Source organism: Macaca fascicularis, chromosome 1 (genome assembly GCF_037993035.2).
Source record: "Macaca fascicularis isolate 582-1 chromosome 1, T2T-MFA8v1.1".
Classification (NCBI taxonomy): domain Eukaryota; kingdom Metazoa; phylum Chordata; class Mammalia; order Primates; family Cercopithecidae; genus Macaca; species Macaca fascicularis.
Genome location: NC_088375.1, coordinates 140,905,318 through 140,923,037, shown reverse-complemented (window position 1 = coordinate 140,923,037; position 17,720 = coordinate 140,905,318). Strand labels below are relative to the sequence as shown.

At 38.3% G+C, this 17,720-nt stretch overlaps 1 protein-coding gene across 14 annotated transcripts in view; it reads left to right on the top strand.

The window, feature by feature from the left end:
- Nucleotides 1-17,720, top strand: part of FNBP1L (formin binding protein 1 like) — a 106,542-nt gene that overhangs the window by 33,262 nt on the left and 55,560 nt on the right. The window lies entirely within an intron of this gene.

Genomic DNA, 17,720 nt, shown 5'->3' with positions numbered 1-17,720 from the left:
GGTAGAATTCTGTGGGAAAAAAAATCATAATCCCAATCCCTTCCTCCAACATATGATGTGATTAATCGTACTTGTGTTACCATAGAAATTTTCCTGACAAATGCTCCAGTGGAAGAAGCACATAACCAATCAGCAATTGAAACTTCCCCACTTTTGATGTAGATGTCCCTTTACAACACATAATCTCAGTGTTTCCATGTGTAGAACAAACTTCTTAATTTCTGTATCAGCAATTAGATAGGCCCCAGAGGTCCATGTGTGCTCCTTTTTTTTTTTTTCCTAAGGCTAAAAGTGTGAGGCAGGCATTTGTTGCATACTATTCCTTCAGTATTTTAGTGAAAGCACGCTTCATACCCATCTTTACCAGCCTGTCAATAATCAAATATATAGCTACTAAATGAAGAGTTCTAACTACTTTAGTATTAACACCATAAGAAAGGAAAACAATATTGATGTCTGACATGTTTAAGGATGCTTAAGAGGGGAAATTAAGGAGACTGGTCCATTAATTGTGGGATAAAATAATAATAGTCAGAAATTTTAGCTAGTTTATCAAGTCACACTTGCAAGCCTCTTATCAATTTACTCCTGTACTGAAATGAACATACAGTAAAATTCAAGAGAAATTGGGGTTCAAAATAAATTTTACTTCTGAGCTTGGAATGCAAGAGAGTAACAGACTGCTGTCCTAATTATAATACCTTTTTGACACCTTGTTATAGTTCCTTGCCACCTCTGAATAAACTGTCCATTTCTACGTAATTGTTCATCATTCTTATCAATCCTTTTTGAAAGTAGAGAAATAATTTTTTTAAAAAATTGGGAAAAAAAGGAAAGTATTGGTCCGTATTTATGTAAAATTTCAGTCTATTGCATTTGAATAAAAATCTGCCAAAGGGTGGGCACAGTGGCTCACACCTGTAATCCCAGCACTTTGGGAGGCTGAGGCCAGAGGATCAGAGGATCATTTGAGCCCAGGAGTTTGAGACCAGTCTGGCAACAGGGCGAAACCCCATCTCCACTAAAAATGCAAAAATAAGCCAGGTGTAGTAGCATGTGCGTGTAGTCCCAGCTATTTGGGGGGCTGAGGTGGGAGGAGGATCACTGAGCCCAGGAGGTGGAGACTACAATGAGCTGTGATCACACCACTGCACACCAGCCTGGGCAACAGAGTGAGACCCTGTCTCAAATAAAATAAATAAATAAATAAATAAATAAATAAACAAACAAGCAAACCAAATAAACACAAGCACAACGTTGAAAATTTTTTTGTTTGCCTTATTTTCATTTCTTCTTAGCTGCTAAACTGCCTCCATGTATATACTTTTCTCCTGGTATATCTGTTAATTATTACTGTAAACATGATTTATTTCACATTAGCAAAAAGAAATTCCTTTTCCATTTAGAGCCATTTTATATAAATGTTAAAGCTCAAGTTAAGAATTTTAATAGTTTTTCTTTAATTTTTTTATAGATATGCTTGTAAGTACTTCATGTGCAGTATAAGGTTCACTCTAGTGTTCTTTTAGGAGTAAGAAAAAGAATCATTCTTAAAATGAAGTTATTTTTAAAAGTCTGAAATTGGCCGGGCGCGGTGGCTCACGCCTGTAATCCCAGCACTTTGGAAGGCCGAGGCGGGCGGATCACAAGGTCAGGAGATCGAGACCATGGTGAAACCCCGTCTCTACTAAAAATAGAAAAAAAATTAGCCGGGCGCAGTGGCGGGCGCCTGTAGCTACTCGGGAGGCTGAGGCCGGAGAATGGCGTGAACCCGGGAGGCGGAGCTTGCAGTGAGCCGAGATTGCGCCACTGCACTCCAGCCTGGGTGACAGAGCGAGACTCCGTCTCAAAAAACAAAAACAAATAAAAGTCTGAAATTATGTATTCATTTAAAATACTGTGCATGGTAATGGTTTATTGAATTGAAAGCTAGTAGCAGGCCAGACACAGTGTCTCACACCTGTAATCCTACCACTTTGGGAGGCTGAGGTAGGCAGATCACTTGAGCCCAGGAGTTCAAGACTAGCCTGGGCAACGTGGTGAAATCCTTGTCTCTACAAAAAAATACAAAAACTCAATGGCTCGTGCCTGTAATCCCAGCACTTTGGGAGGCCGAGGCGGGTGAATCACGAGGTCGGGAGATCGAGACCATTTCACCAACACGGTGAAACCCTGTCTCTACTAAAAATACAAAAAATTAGCCGGGCGTGATGGTGCGCGCCTGTAGTCCCAGCTACTTGGGAGACTGAGGCAGGAGAATGGCTTGAACCCGGGAGGCGGAGCTTGTAGTGAGCTGAGATCGCCCCACTGCAGTCCAGCCTGGACGACAGAGTAAGACTCTGTCTAAAAAAAAAAAAAAAAAAAAAAAAAAAATACAAAAAGTAGCCGGGCATGGTATCACATTCCTGTAGTCCCAACTACTCAGGTGGGAGGACCACTTCTGCCCAGAAAGTTGATGGTGCTGTGGTGAGCTGTGATGGTGCCACTGCACTCAAGCCTGGGCCACAGGGTGAGACCTTGTCTCCAAAAATAAAAAAAAAAACAAAAGGGAAAGGAAAGCTAGTAGCAGCCACCCTACCAGGTCACAGGCAAGTTTTTGATGTTGAATAAACAATTATATACAGTCAATATGAAAAGGACAAAATTACCATGTAAATGCAACATGCCACTAATAGTGCCTAGTTTATGTTGATGTGCAGGAGAATTCATTTACTTAATCATTTCCCTTTTACTCAATGCCTCCCACCAGTATTACAGTCACAGTAAGCCATGAAAGAATAAACAACAGCCTAAATTATGCATGTGTATGTTCAGAATATGGCTGTTTTGGATCATGGAGACTTCTGATTAAATTTGTATGCATCTGTAGCTATTATATAAAATTGAATACATTAATAATTTATTCTAAATCTTAAGACTTTTCAATATTGTGGATAAAAATGAGCCATGAGACTTCTGTCTAGATCAGTTTTGCTTCTTCCAAAATATAATAAACCATATGTAGATAAAACTAAATTATCTCAATATTTAACCATAATTATATACTAAGAATAGTATGAGGTCACTCTTTGGAGTTATTCCCATGAATATACCAAGAACTAAGTATCCTTCAGATTATATTAGAGCCAGAAAGCCTATTTGCTTTTCAAATAATAAATAGTCTTAGAGAATTTACTTAACTAAGTGAACTGATTTAAAGCATCAACACAAGGGAACAAAACTAATTAAGTCAAGACATGTGGATCATTGATTTAGCTGTTTCTTAGCTCTGTTACTTTGGGCAAACAGTTTATTGAGATGGAGTCTCTCCCTGTTGCCCAGGCTGGTGTGCAGTGACGTGATCTTGGCTCACCACAACCTCTGCCTCCTGGGTTCAAGCGATTCTCCTGCCTCAGCCTCCTGAGTAGCTGGGACTACAGGCATGAGCCACCATGCCCGGCTAATTTTTGTATTTTTAGTAGAGATCGGGTTTCACTATGTTGGGTAGGCTGGTCTGAAACTCCTGACCTTGTGATCCGCCTGCCTTGGCCTCCCAAACTGCTGGGATTACAGGCGTGAGCCACTGTGCCTGACTGGGCAAATAGTTTAATCTTGAGGCTTCAGTTTCCTCATCTGTAAGTAGAGACTGATCTTTGAAGTCTCTTCTCGCCATAAAGGCCTGTGATTAAATTTCATACTTAAGCATTGCAGTCACCAAGTAGATTGAGTCTCAGAAAGGGAAAAGGGGAAAGCAGACTAGAGTAAAATGGAAAATGAGCCCAGTGAGAAGCCAAGAAATCAAAGAGAGGTGGTGCAAAGGGATGTTTAGCACTGTTCTAGAGAATTTTCATGTTAAAAATATGACTGCCTGTACACGAAGACTAGTTCTGTTCTTGAATCCCCTGTTTGCTAATTATGTTCTCTCATGTCAGGATAAAATGTCAGCACAGGGGGACCAAACTGTGTTGCTGATTGGTGTGAGGGTAGAGGAACTCCTGGCAGGAAGTGGTCCAGGTTGGTAGGTAGCAAGGATAATGATGCAAGCAAATGACTTGAGAATCTGAGAAAAGGCTAAACAGAATAACGTAAAGAAAACTAGATTTAAAATAGTTAATCCTAAACTCTAGTTGTGGTGTTAACCCTAACTACTAAATGACCCTGGGCTCAAGTTTGAGATCTTGGGAGGCAGAGCAGTGCTGAACAATAGAGAGGCTAATGTCAAACAGAAATGAAAGACAACAAAGACAACTCCTGGGAAGAATGGCTCACACCTGTAATCCAGCACTTTGGGAGGCCAGGTGTTCGAGACCAGCCTTGCCAATGTAGCAAGACACTGTCTCTACAAATAAAATAAATTAGCTGGGCATAGTGGCTCACACCTGTAGTCCCAGCTGCTTGGGAGGCTGAGGCAGGAAGATTGCTTGAGCCCAGGAGGTCAAGGCTGCAGTGAGCTGTGATTGTGCCATTGCACTGCAGCCTGGGCAACAGAATGAGACCCTATCTTTAAAAAAAAAAAAAAAAAAAAAAGTTAAGAAAGGTTGTAGGATCTCCAAATTACAAAAAATTGTGAAATAAGATGGCCACATGTGAAGATGGGAAGATGGCTCATATACTACACAGATACAGAGCTTACTTCACACAACAGATGTGCTCTGATAGTTTGTAAATTTATTTTGGATTAATCAAACAATTTTAATTGTCCTAAGAACACATACTATTTTAAAGACCCCTATAGAGAACAATTATCCTGTAATTTAATTTTTTAATAAATATATTTATATATTGAGTTTGCTAGAAGACATAAAACCTATGTATTGTATGAAGTTCAGTCATACAAAGCTGACCACTAAAGATTATTAACAGTCATTACTATATATAACATTCTGGAGGTACTAGCCAGTGAAATTAAAGAAAAGTGATTATTTGATTAATAAATCTCCTTTCCACTAAGTATATTTTTACTCACATCCCTAGTGCCAAGCTCAGCACTCATTTATTTGTTGCATTAAATGAATAGTAATAGCTACCAGTGCCAAGTACTATGTTAAATGCATTATTTATATTCCTTTTTTTTTTTTTTTTGGAGATGGAGTCTTGCCCCATTGCCCAGGCCGGAGTGCAGTGGCGTGGTCTCAGCTCACTGCAACCTCTGCCTCCTGGGTTCAAGCGATTTTCCTGCCTTAGCCTCCTCAGTAGCTGGGATTACAGGCGCCTGCCACCATGCCCAGCTGATTGTTTTTGTATTTTAAGTAGAGACGGGGTTTCACCATGTTGGCCAGGCTGGTCTCGAACTCCTGACCTGTGATCCGCCTGCCTCACCCTCCCAAAGTGCTGAGATTCCAGGCATGAGCCACCATGCTTGGCCGCATTATTTATATTTCATTTAATCTTTCCACTTTGGAGTTGTGTAACTACTCCAGTTTTACAGATATGGAACAGGAAGCTCAGAGATCAAGCACTAGTAAATGACACCAGGTTAGGTGTCAGATGCAAAGAATTAGAAATGGATTCTGTACTTAAGAGTTTTTAGTGTATTGAAATCTCTAAGTGAACATAGAAAATGTTAGCTTACTGTTCATATATAGTTATTACCGCATTGATATTTGGTCTCATATACCTTTAATGCATGGATATACCACTATTTTGGTGTAATACAGTTATTTTGGAATTTAAAAAATCAGAATCATTTGCATGTTGAGATATGCCCAGCTAGTTATTAGAATTTCAGATGTAAAAATGTCACTCTTCTATAATTCCATAATTTTCAAGATGATGAAGAAAATGGTAAAATATGGCTCTGTAACAGAATACTTTTTTTTTAGGGCTTTACTGTTTACAGGTCTTTCACATACATTCTCATTTGACCCTCACAACAACCCTGTAAAGTAGGCAGCACGTGTATTCTCATTTGACAGTTGAGGAAAGTGAATCTCAGAGCAGTTAACTGATAATAATAATTCTTAATTCAAAGACTTTCTGAATAAGTAAATTTCAGCTGTTGACCTTGCCTTCTATTTTACTGAAAATAAACTGAAGCAATCGTGGGAGAATTTCCACATGCTCCTACTACCATATCTACCAAGCTGTCTAGACCTATGCCCACTTACTTTGCCTTCTCTCCCGTTACTGTAATTAAACTTCTCATGCTCTTAGCAAAGGCTCAGTGCTCATTGCTCCAGCAGTGAACACTGCTTCTACACTTAAGTGTTTTCTTTTCTTTCAGATCATTTCCATTAGCAATAAAATAATAATATTTTTTTTTATCTTAAAAACCACCCTCACTTGATCCCATTCTTCTCTTTAGCTATTTTTTGTATCTCTTCTCTCCTTTCAAGCAAAATTCCTTAAAAGTGATGTCCACACTTAACTGTCTTCAACTTCTATCTAATCTTTTGGAAACCATTTCAATCAGGCTTTTGCCCTCATTATTTCAACAGAACTGCTCTTGTTAAGACAGTCAGTGATCTGCATGTTGCTAACGTGGTCAGTTTTCAGTCTTTTTACTACTTTTAGTAGCACCTGACAAAGTGGATCGCTTTCTCCTCCTTGAAATAATACATCATTCATTCGACTTCTTTTTTTCTCCCCCCAAATGTTGGCTTTTAATTTTGTTTGTTTTGTTTCATGTCTGTAACAGTGGGTACATGGGATTTGATTTTGCCTCTTCTTTACTCCCCTATCACTTTCTTTTCATCCAAGAAAGCTTGATTTGGATAATCAGGGTAAGTCAGTTAAAGTGTTCAAACTGAGTGTATAGTTTGTCAAGTAAATTTCAACTCTTACAGTCTGAAATGTTACAAAGTTAAGCAGTACTACATGTTTGGCATCTCCTTTTTCATCATAATTAATTTGTCACTGCATTCGATAGAGGAAAGCAGAACAAATACGTTTTCACTAACCAACCACGTGACAGAGATTTTTGACTCCAGGCCTGGTAGAAATTCAGAAAAAGAGAAAATCATATAAGGGAATGAGGCTCCTTAGAAGACCTTGGAAGATCTTGTTAACAGGTCAACCTACCTAGCCATAAATGCCTTGAATTCAGGACTAAGATTTTCATCACTGTAGTGATCTTCATTTGTCTTCTTATACATTACGCCACACTTTTCTAGTTTTACTTGTACCTCACTGGTTACTCCTCAGTGTCCTTTGCTGGTTCTTCATCAATTCCTTGACCTCTGAATGTTGGTGTGCAACGAGGCTTAATTGAGATCATGTCCAGGGTAATTTCTTTATCATTTATCTTCAGCAGGACCACTTCTGTTAATTCCAGACATATGTATTTAGCTGTCTACTCAACATATCAACCTGGATATCTTAAGGACATCTCAAAATTAACTGTCTAAAGCCAAAACTTTTTTCTTCCCATTGCCCAAACTTGATCTCTTCTTTTAGTTAAAAGCAGTTTCATCCTTCTAGTTCATGGGGCTCAAAATTGATGTTTGTTTTTCTTCTAAAACCCATGCTCAAAACATTAGAAAAATTTGTTCACACTACCTTCAGAATATATCCAAAATCTTACCACTTTTCACCACCCTGCTGCTTTTACTCTGGACCAAACCAGCTCATGTCTGGTCTGGATTATTGCAGTAGCCTCCTTAAAAGGTCTCCCTTGCTCTGAGTTTGGGGTGTGTGTGTGTGTGTTTTGTTTTGTTTGTCTTTTTTTTTTTTTTTAAAAGAAAAAGCCTACAGCATCCGGTATACCCAAATACTAACCAGGCCTGACCCTGAGTAGCTTCCAGGATCAGACAAGATCAGATGTGTTCAAGGATGGTGGGTCTGTGGACCTTGAACTAGTTTTTAATCAACATGGAAACTCCAGTGATCTATTTAAAAACTTGTATTGGGTCATGCCAAGTTTATTGGAGGTTATACGCTCCAATGTATTTCCAACTCAGGGTTAAAGCCAAGGTCCTTATGGTGGAAGATAGGGCATATAAACTGGCATTCTGGCGCTCACACACTCCACTTCAGTATCTGCTACTCTCCCCTCTTGCTCACTCAGCTGTGGCTTGCTTATTCAGCTTTTTGCTCTTCCTGGAATACATCAAACATATGTAGGCCCAGGGTTTTAACCGTTTTAACAACTGAACTTGTAACTGCACTAGTTCTCCAGGTAAGCTGAAGTATTAGGGGCGTGGACAGTTTATCCAAAGTAATAATCAGGAAGGCCTAATAAAAACATGTAGGTATTGTGGTAAAAAATAGAGTTGGTGAGCAAGGAGTTACCTTCTATTTCTCTTGTAGCAAAGTAGGAGGCAAGGTTATTGGCTAAGAGTGAGATGGATAGGAGATGGTATAAATTTAAAGTAAAAGAATAAGGTATGAGATAGTTGGCTAGGATAATGAAGTAGTGAATGGATTTGAGCTAAGTAGTATTAAAGTCCTGTAGGTAATAGACATGAATTTCAAAGTATAACTAGCCAGCGTTGTTCTTTCTTTCCTTTTTTCCAATTTTCTTCAGCAGCGTGAGGAAGAGTTAGTAAAACTCTAACCATAAATCAGGGTTGAAATTTGGCAAAGCTAGAGAGGGGCAAGGACAGTGAGTATATTTGGAAGGAGTGATTATAATGACTTAGGGAATCCAAGCTGTATAAAGATGGAAATGGCGACAGGAGGGGGTGAAGGATAATAATAATGATGTGTTGGGATCAATGGATTGTGGTCTCTGTGGGGCCAAAAAATTGTTGGACTTGGGGTATTTCAGGGAGTGACTTGACAGGGCTAGCTGCCTGAGAAAGACATTCTTGAAATTTATTGCAGGGAAGTGGAGTGGGAGAGACAAGATTGACATTCTTCCTACTTTATAAGGCAGTTATTGCTAATGACAATGGAGATGACCATGGGAATGACTTACTAAGGTGGAGTGGAAGTGAAAGTCACAGAAAAGTAAAAAAGAAAAATTGCAGTAGGGTATTGGAAAGATCATTTGGGTAGATTTTGAAGTCACTAAAAGCTTAATTTAAGTTTTAAGAAAAAATTTAAATGAAAAGATTTGGGGGAATTTCCCAAATATGCAAGTTTTCACCTGTCTTTAAAAAAACACCACCATGAGAAACCAAAAATAATTAAATTGATTTTTTTTTTTAAAATTCTGCAATATTTCTCAATTTTCTTTGAGGATAGACATGGTTGATCCTGAATGGAAATTGGTGTTTTAGCTCTATGAGACTGAAACAAAAAGTTTCTGCAGTCCGTAAGAGTTAAAGAGGGAGAAAAGTCAGTTGTGTTAGATCTTTAAAAACATTTTTGGTGGTAGTTTGGTATTCAGAAGTGCTGAAGGAACTTTGGCAGAAAGTCAGAGCCATAGAGCAAGTCCAAACTAGGACAGCAAAGTCATTATTCTGCTTTTTAGTGAGGAAAGTATTTTTAAAATGATGGTGACCCTTGGTTTTTTACCAAAAAGTACTTTATTTGGACTTCATTTGGATGCAAGGCTGTATCAAAGTAATTAGGAAAACAAGGATTGAATATTAAGTAGTGACTTCTAAAAAATAACATTTTGTGATATATAAAATAGTTCTTTTAAATTACATTTAAGACATACAGATAAAAGCAAGAAGATTGAGTAAACATAATATTTATTGCCTCACATTACTATGCAGTAGAACCTTGTGTAATTTGAGTTATGCTACATAATGTGGACATTTATGCTGGTGCTGATGCCAGCTTTAATTTAGGGTATTTTCCTGTGTTTCCAAGTAAATACAGTAAAATAACTTTAAGTATCTTACAAAATTAAAGAATGCCCAAAGGAAACAGAAAATGAGCTTTCTTGAGTTTAAATATAAGATGATAAGATTTAGATTAGAACTCACTACTGATACAGAGATTAATTTCACACAGGCTATGGTAAGAATGAATGTGTTGGAAAAGGAAGTGAGAGGATAATGAAGACAAGGAAATGAGGAAGTTGGACTCTGTGTAAGTCCAACTAGCTGAAATTACTAACTAGTAATTTATTCCAGATTCTATCTGAAATAAATCCATAGGAATAAGAGCAATACTAAAGGTAGAGAGAATAGCTTGGAGGTGTTGCCTCTTTGATGACTTAATATTCTTCTTTATTTCTAACTTACAGATGATTTCAGAATACTGCTCACCTTCACTTCTTTAGTTTTTCATGATCTTTTCCCTTGACCTTTTCCATAGTCCCAAAGTATTTGCTCATGCGGAGTGGGAAGATGTATGATCTCAGGCTTTGAAACTACAGAGGTTGGAAGATGTTACTTTTGATAATCTAAGACTTCATGACTTTGATTCTTACATTTTATCATTTACTTATTTATTTTTAAGAGATTGGGTCTTGTACTGTCACCCAGGCTGGAGTGCAGTGTGTGATCATGGCTCACTGTAGCCTCAACCTCCCAGGCTCAAGCAATCCTCCTACCTCAGCTTCCAGAGTAGCTGGGATTACAGGCATGGGCCACGATGCCAGGCTAATTTTTTTTTAAATTATTTTTTGTAGAGATGGTCTTGCTGTGTTACCCAGGCTGATCTTCAACTCCTGGACTCAAGCAATCCTCCCACCTTGGTCTCCCAAGTGTTAGGATTACAGGCGTGAGCCACCATGCCTGGCTGATTCTTATATTTTAATTTAAAAACTTTCTACTTTATATTGTGGTGATTAAAACCATTCCTTGCTTTCCAGCCTTCTTCTCTCAAGTTTCTGGAGTTGTTTGATCACTAATAGTGTGACTACTAAAGAAAGGCTGGATGACTTTTTTTTTCCCCACCCCAAAGAGACAGGGTCTTGCTCTGTTACCCAGGAGTGTTGTGGCACGATCACAGCTCTCTGTAACTTTGAACTTCCAGGCTCAAGCTGTCCTCCCATCCTCAGCCTCCCCAGTAGCTGGGACTACAGGTATGTGCCACCACAACCTAGTGTAAAAAAATTGTTTGTTATTCTCCCACCTGGGCCTCCTAAAGTGTCGGAATGATAGGCATGAGCTACGGCCAGGTCATGGTTGTTACAAAGAAGATAATTTGTTTCACTTGTAGCTAAACTTGTATTGTATTTTACCTTTATGGTACCTTTTAAAGCTGATTGGGCCGGGCGCGGTGGCTCAAGCCTGTAATCCCAGCACTTTGGGAGGCCGAGATGGGCGGATCATGAGGTCAGGAGATCGAGACCATCCTGGCTAACACGGTGAAACCCCGTCTCTACTAAAAAAATACAAAAAACTAGTCGGGTGAGGTGGCAGGTGCCTGTAGTCCCAGCTACTCGGGAGGCCGAGGCAGGAGAATGGCGTGAACCCGGGAGGCGGAGCTTGAAGTGAGCTGAGATCTGGCCACTGCAGTCCAGCCTCGGCGACAGAGTGAGACTCCGTCTCAAAAAAAAAAAAAAAAAAAAAAAGCTGATTGCTGTTTTTTGAAGTTGGCTTTTATTTATTTTAAAAGTATAGTACAACCTTAATGAAATATACTTAACACAATTATAGGCTTCTGTTATGTTTTCTACTTGTACAGTTCTATTTTGAGTTTTAAATCAACATTAACAATTAAACATTGTATCCATATATCCAGTTTTTGTCAGTTACAAAATAAATTTAAAACTTTAAAAAGTGGTATCTAAATAAATTTTATAATTTGTAACTTAACCATCATTAACTGAAAAATGAAATTTGACCAAACTTTCTCAATATTCTGATTAGCTGAGCTTTTACACATTTGTTATGGTGACCAACTGGAAAAATACCTTTTGGAGAGAGCTAATACATAGATATAGTCCAAGGTTTTATCCAGTGGAATCACAGCATGTATGATTTTGAGTATTGGAGAAAATAAGAATGACATTTAGTTTTTAAAAACAGTCTGACACAGGTCTTAGATATCTATTTTTTAGATGAAGTAATTTTTGAGAATCCTGAAAGAGCTTGAAAAGTGATAAACAGAAAATGAATTCTTTATGGGAACCACTGGTAGAAGAGATAACAACAAGAAGAAAAAAGCCAGTAAAATCATTTTGGTAGGGTAGGAAGGACTTGATAAAAATTAGATAAAGGATAATGCATTATTTAAAACCTGGGTCTTCAAAGAAGAGCACACAAGATGATCCACTGACATAAGGAGAAAAGAACTTAGAACTTCTGTTTATATGTTATCTAAAAAATAAGAAATGGGATACTTTACTAGTATTCCAAATGTGAGTTGATCCTGGTGTCTTGTCTTGGATTTTAAAAGTTTCCTGTAAAGAAACCGTGGATTGGACTGGGTGTGGTGGCTCACGCCTATAGTCCCAGTGCCTTGGGAGGCCCAGGTGGGAGAATTGCTTGAGGCCGGGAGTTTGAGACCAGACTGAGCAACAAAGCAAGACTCCTTCTTTATAAAATATTTTTAAAAATTAGCTTAAGCCCAGGAGTTCGATGCTGCAGTGAGCTATGATGGTGCCACTACATTCCTGGGTGAAAGAGCCAGACCCCATCTCTTAAAAACCTAAAAAATAAAATATAAAAAAGAAACCATGGATTAAATATAATATTTTAATGTGAATATAGGCAAACGATAAGAATGACCAGGCTGATGCTTCTTAATGTGTTTGAGAAAAAAACATAATGTTTATTAAGAAAGAAAGATATAATGTCTATATAATCATATGGACTAGAGGTAACCTTCCCCCTCTTAAGAAATTATTGAGAAGGTTATTTGAAATGGCACTTTGGGAGGCCAAGGCAGGAGGATCACTTGAACTCAGGGGTTTGAGATTAGCCTGGGCAACATGGCAAAACCCTGTCTCTACTAAAAATACAAAAATTAGCTGGCCATGGTGATACGCGCCTATAGTCCCAGCTACTTGAGAAGCTGAGCTGGAAGGATCACTTAAGCTCAGGAGGTCAAGTCTGCAGTGAGCCATGGGCATGTCTGTAGTCCTAGTTACTTGGGAGGCTGAGGCTGGAAGATGACTTAAGCCCAGGATTTTGACGCTGCAATGAGCTATGATGGTGAATGCATGGGTGAACCACAGGAAATTTATTTTTGGTGGAGGGATGAAGATTTTTTTTACTGTGTAAAATATGCAATGTAAAATTTACCATCTTAACCATTTTTAAATGTACAGTTTAGTGGCATTAAGTGCATTGATACTGTTTTACAACCATCACCACCATAAATTTCCAGAATGATCTTCATCTTGCAACTCTACACTCATTAAATAACTCCCCATTCTTTCCTACCCCATTCCCTGTCAACTACCATTCTACTTCCTTCTCTCTGATTTTAACTATTCTAAGTACCTCATGTAGGTGGAATCATACAGTATTTGTCCTTTTTTGTCTTATTTTACTTAGCATGATGTCCTCAATATTTATCCATGTTTTGTAGCATGTGCCAGAATTTCCTTCCGTTTTAAGGCTGAATAATATTAATTGTATTTATATACCACATTTTCTTTATTCACTTATCTGTTGATGGACAAGTGGGTTGCTTCCATAATGCTGCTATGATATGAATATGTGTTACTGGAAAGTGTCTTGAAATTTTGAACTTAGTGGTGAAAGACAGTACACTATTAGAAATATTCTTGCTAAAAGGAAAAATTGTTCCTTCTGACACCAAACGTGAGTTTTTTCCACTTGAACAACCAGTTCTTCAACTCTCTGGACACTAACTAGATGTCTTATAGTTCAGTTTTGTCACTATATGTCTGGAGTTGGTACAGACCTTACAGTTGAAGGGTTCAGTTCCATAGTACTGCCTGGACTTCAAGCATCAATTGCAGGTCCTGGACTTCTGGGTACTTGACTGACTTGGCTACAAATCAGGGGTTCCTGTGACCCCCTCCTCCGGTTTGATAATTTGCTGTAATGGCTTACAGAACTCAGGGAAACACTTTATTTACTATTACTGGTTTATTACAAAGGATATTATAAAGGACACAGATGAACAGCTAGATGAAGAGGTACCTAGGGTAAGCTCTGGAAAGACCCAAGATGCATGACGTTTTGTTCCTGTGGAGTTGAGATGCACTGCAAGTGGATGTGTTCACCTACCCAGAAGGTTTCCAAACCCATGGTTTAGGGTTTTTGTGGAGGCTCCATTACATAGGTGTGATTGATTAAATCGTTAGTTATTGTTGATTGAATTCAATCTCCATCCCTTCTCCTTTCCCAGGAGACTTGAGGGTAGGGAGAGCTGAAAGTTTCAACCCTCAAATCACTTGGTTGGTTCCTCTAGCAACCAGTCCTTGTCCTTCAAAGTCACCGCATTAGCATAAATTTAGGTATGATTGAAAGGGGGTTATTATGAATAACAAAAGATGCTCCTCTTACTCCACGACTCATGGAGTTCCAAGCGTTTTAGAAGCTCTGTTTCAGGAATCAGCGGTGGAGACAAAATGTCTGCATTTCTTACTACGTAGCTGTATTAGTCTGTTCGCACGCTGCTAATAAAGACATCCGAGACTGGGTAATTTATAAAAGAAAGAGGTTTAATTGACTCACAGTTCCACATGGGTGGGGAGGCCACACAGTCATGGTGGAAGGCGAATGAGGAGCAAAGTCACATCTTACTTGGCAGCAGGCAAGAGAGCATTTGCAAGGGAACTCCCCTTTATAAAACCATCAGATCTGGTGAGACTTATTCACTGTCATGAGAACAGCAAGGGAAAAACCTGCCCCCATGATTCAGTTACTTCCCATAAGGTCCATCCCATGACATGTGGGGATTATTATAATTTGAGATGAGATTTGGGTGGGGACACAGCCAAATGGTATCAAATCATTAGCACTAGCTCTTCCTTTTGTGGTGAGAATAGTGATATTATATGTGTAAAATATGGCAGCAAAATAAATTATCTCAGCAAATACTCTTACGCCATATGGAAAAATGGAAGTAGTTTTTAGAAAAGATTTCACACAGAAAGTTTGTTGTACAGTTTCATTAAAGTACAGATGTTTCCAACATTTCTCAGCTTATAATGTCTAGATTGTTTCAATAATGAATAATGTTTCAATAAAGCAGTTATGTTTAAAACTACCTTTTTGTGACCCACTGATGGAAAGATGTGTTGAAAAAGATTTATTCTTAACAGTAAATGTATTAACCACTGATAAAGTAGTGTGTTGGCTGGGGTTTTAAAAAGGAAATTGGAATAAGGTTGGAATTTATTCACTTCATTTGTAGGTAAGCAAAGAAAACTAAAGCAGGAAGTTCACAAAATATTAAGTTATATTTTTGTTATGATTAGTTTTATAAAAATAATACCTTTAAGACTACAGTGTTTCCAGATGAAACAGGGAGAGACAATTGAAAAATCTTTGTTTAATACAGGTTTGCTATCTCCTGGCTGTTTCAAATTTGTTGACATTTTTCTTTAACTAGTATGCTACCAGGTATTTTTGAGAAAATTTAATCTGTGCCTTCAAGATAAAAGAGAAGTTTTAATGGTGACTGAATAGCTGCCTTTCCAAAGAAATTTGAGCTATATAGAAAGCATTTTGATGATGAATATTTGGAAATGTATTCATTATATAATTTTGTTGCTGAAAATGATCTGTGTCACCTACAAATATTATTTTGTCTGTACACTTAAAATTCTTAGAAACAGAAATTTTTTACTTGTTGTAAAGTCAGTGTTTTAGTCAGGATTCTCCAGAGACAGATAATCAACAGGATATATACACATATAGAGAGAAATTTCTTTTAAGAAATTGACTCATGTGATTGTGGAAGCTTGGGATCTGCAGGGTAGGCCCAGGGAACAGTTGTAGTTTCAGACCAAAGTCAGTATTCTGGCAGAATTCTTTCTTGCTGGGGGAAGGTCAGTCTGTTCAGTGAAAGACTTCAACTGATTAGATGAGGCCCACTCACCCATTTTGGAGCATAATCTGCTTTATTTAAAATTCACCTATTTAAATATTAATTTTTTCCTTCCCTCTTGCCTTCTCCCCCTCCCCACTCCCCTCTTCTTTCTTTTTCCTTCCTTTCCTGTGGACAGGATCTCACTGTCACCCAGGCTGGAGTGTAGTGACACAGTTACAGCTCACTGTAACTTGAATTCCTGGACTCAAGGGATCCTCCCACCTCCACCTTTCACCTGGCTAATTTTATTTATTTATTTATTATTAATATTTATTTTTGCGACAGGGTCTTGCTCTCTTACCCTGGCTGAAGTGCAGTCATGACCTTCTGGGCTCAAACAATTCTTCTACTTCAGTCTCCCAGGTAGCTGGAATTACAAGCATGTACTAACATGCCTGGCTAATTGTTAGAGATTGGGTCTTAACATGTTGCTAAGGCTGGTCTTGAACTCCTGAGCTCAAGAGATTCTCTTGCTTCAGCCTTCCAAAGTTCTGGGATTACATATGTGAGCCACCTAGCCTTTTTTATGTTTTGTAGAGACAGGGTCTTGCTGTGTTGCCCAGGCTGATCTTGAACTCCTGGCCTTGAGTGAGTCTCCCATCCAGGCCTTCTCAAGTGCTGGGATTATAGGCATGAGCCACTGTACCTGGTCTAAATGTTAATTTCATCTAAAAAACACCTTCACAGAAACATCCAGAATAATGTTTAACCAAGTAAATATCTGGACACAGTTGCACAGCCTAGATGACACATAAAGTTAGTAATCACAATTAGTTTCAGTGGGGTTTGAACTTTTTTTTTGAGACAGAGTCTTGCTCTGTCACCCAGGCTGGAGTGCAGTGGTGCACTCTCAGCTCACTGCAAGCTCCGCCTCCCGGGTTCACGCCATTCTCCTGCCTCAGCCTCCTGAGTAACTGGGACCACAAGTGTGCGCCACCACGCCTGGCCAATTTTTGTGTTTTTAATGGAGACAGGGTTTCACCATGTTGACCAGGCTGGCCTCGAACGCCGGACCTCAAGTGATCCGCCCACCTCGGCCTCCCAAAGTGCTGGGATTACAGGCTTGAGCCACTGCGCCTGGCCATAATATTTTAAAAGTCATTGCTCAAAGGCATTTGTTTGTCAAATATGTTTTTAAAAAAAAAAAAAAAGCTGTTTAAAAATAATGTTCGTTTCATTTTCATCTCTTTTTAAAATTTCTATTGTGGATTTCATAACTACATAATTCAATAGTATATCATTTAATATATAAATAACTACATATAGTTTTTGTTCAGGTTTTTTACTGATGGGGTTTGGAATTTAAAATTTGGAGACTTAATCTAGAGGATAAAGAAGCGTAATATAAAATTTGGTGAAGAAGATTGTGGGAAGAGAAGCCTTTGAAGCAATTTAGAAAAATAAAGGAAGATTGTTTCAGCTTTGAAGTGGTTTTTTTTTTTTTTTGGAATTGTTTTTCATTGAGTGTATTTCAGTTTCAGTTTGATGAGAATTCTAATTTACAGTAGTTAATATTATGCAGATTGAGTTTACTGAGCAATGCATTTTCTTGCTGTATTCAAATATATTTTGAAAACCAGATGATAATCAGAAAGCTTCTTGGAAGAATAGTATTAGAGTGGCAACTTGCTTTTAGAATTTCTTTTTGATGGTTTAAGGTAGAGAAAGAGATAAAAGTCAAAAGGAGATAATTTGTAAATAATGTGACTAAACCACAAGTGATTTTAAAACAAGCTGTAAATATGGAAAGGGATGATACTTGAATATTTTGTCAGCACTGCAGACTTGATATATGAGAGGAAGACAGCACCAAGTTATTAGTCAGTTTGGAGCTTGTTGTTAAAGCAAGGGAAATGGTGGTTTCTCTGGCAGGAGGTGGCATCTGTGAGGACTGAAAGAGCCTTGTAGGACAGTGATACTCTATTATATGTCATTATCATATT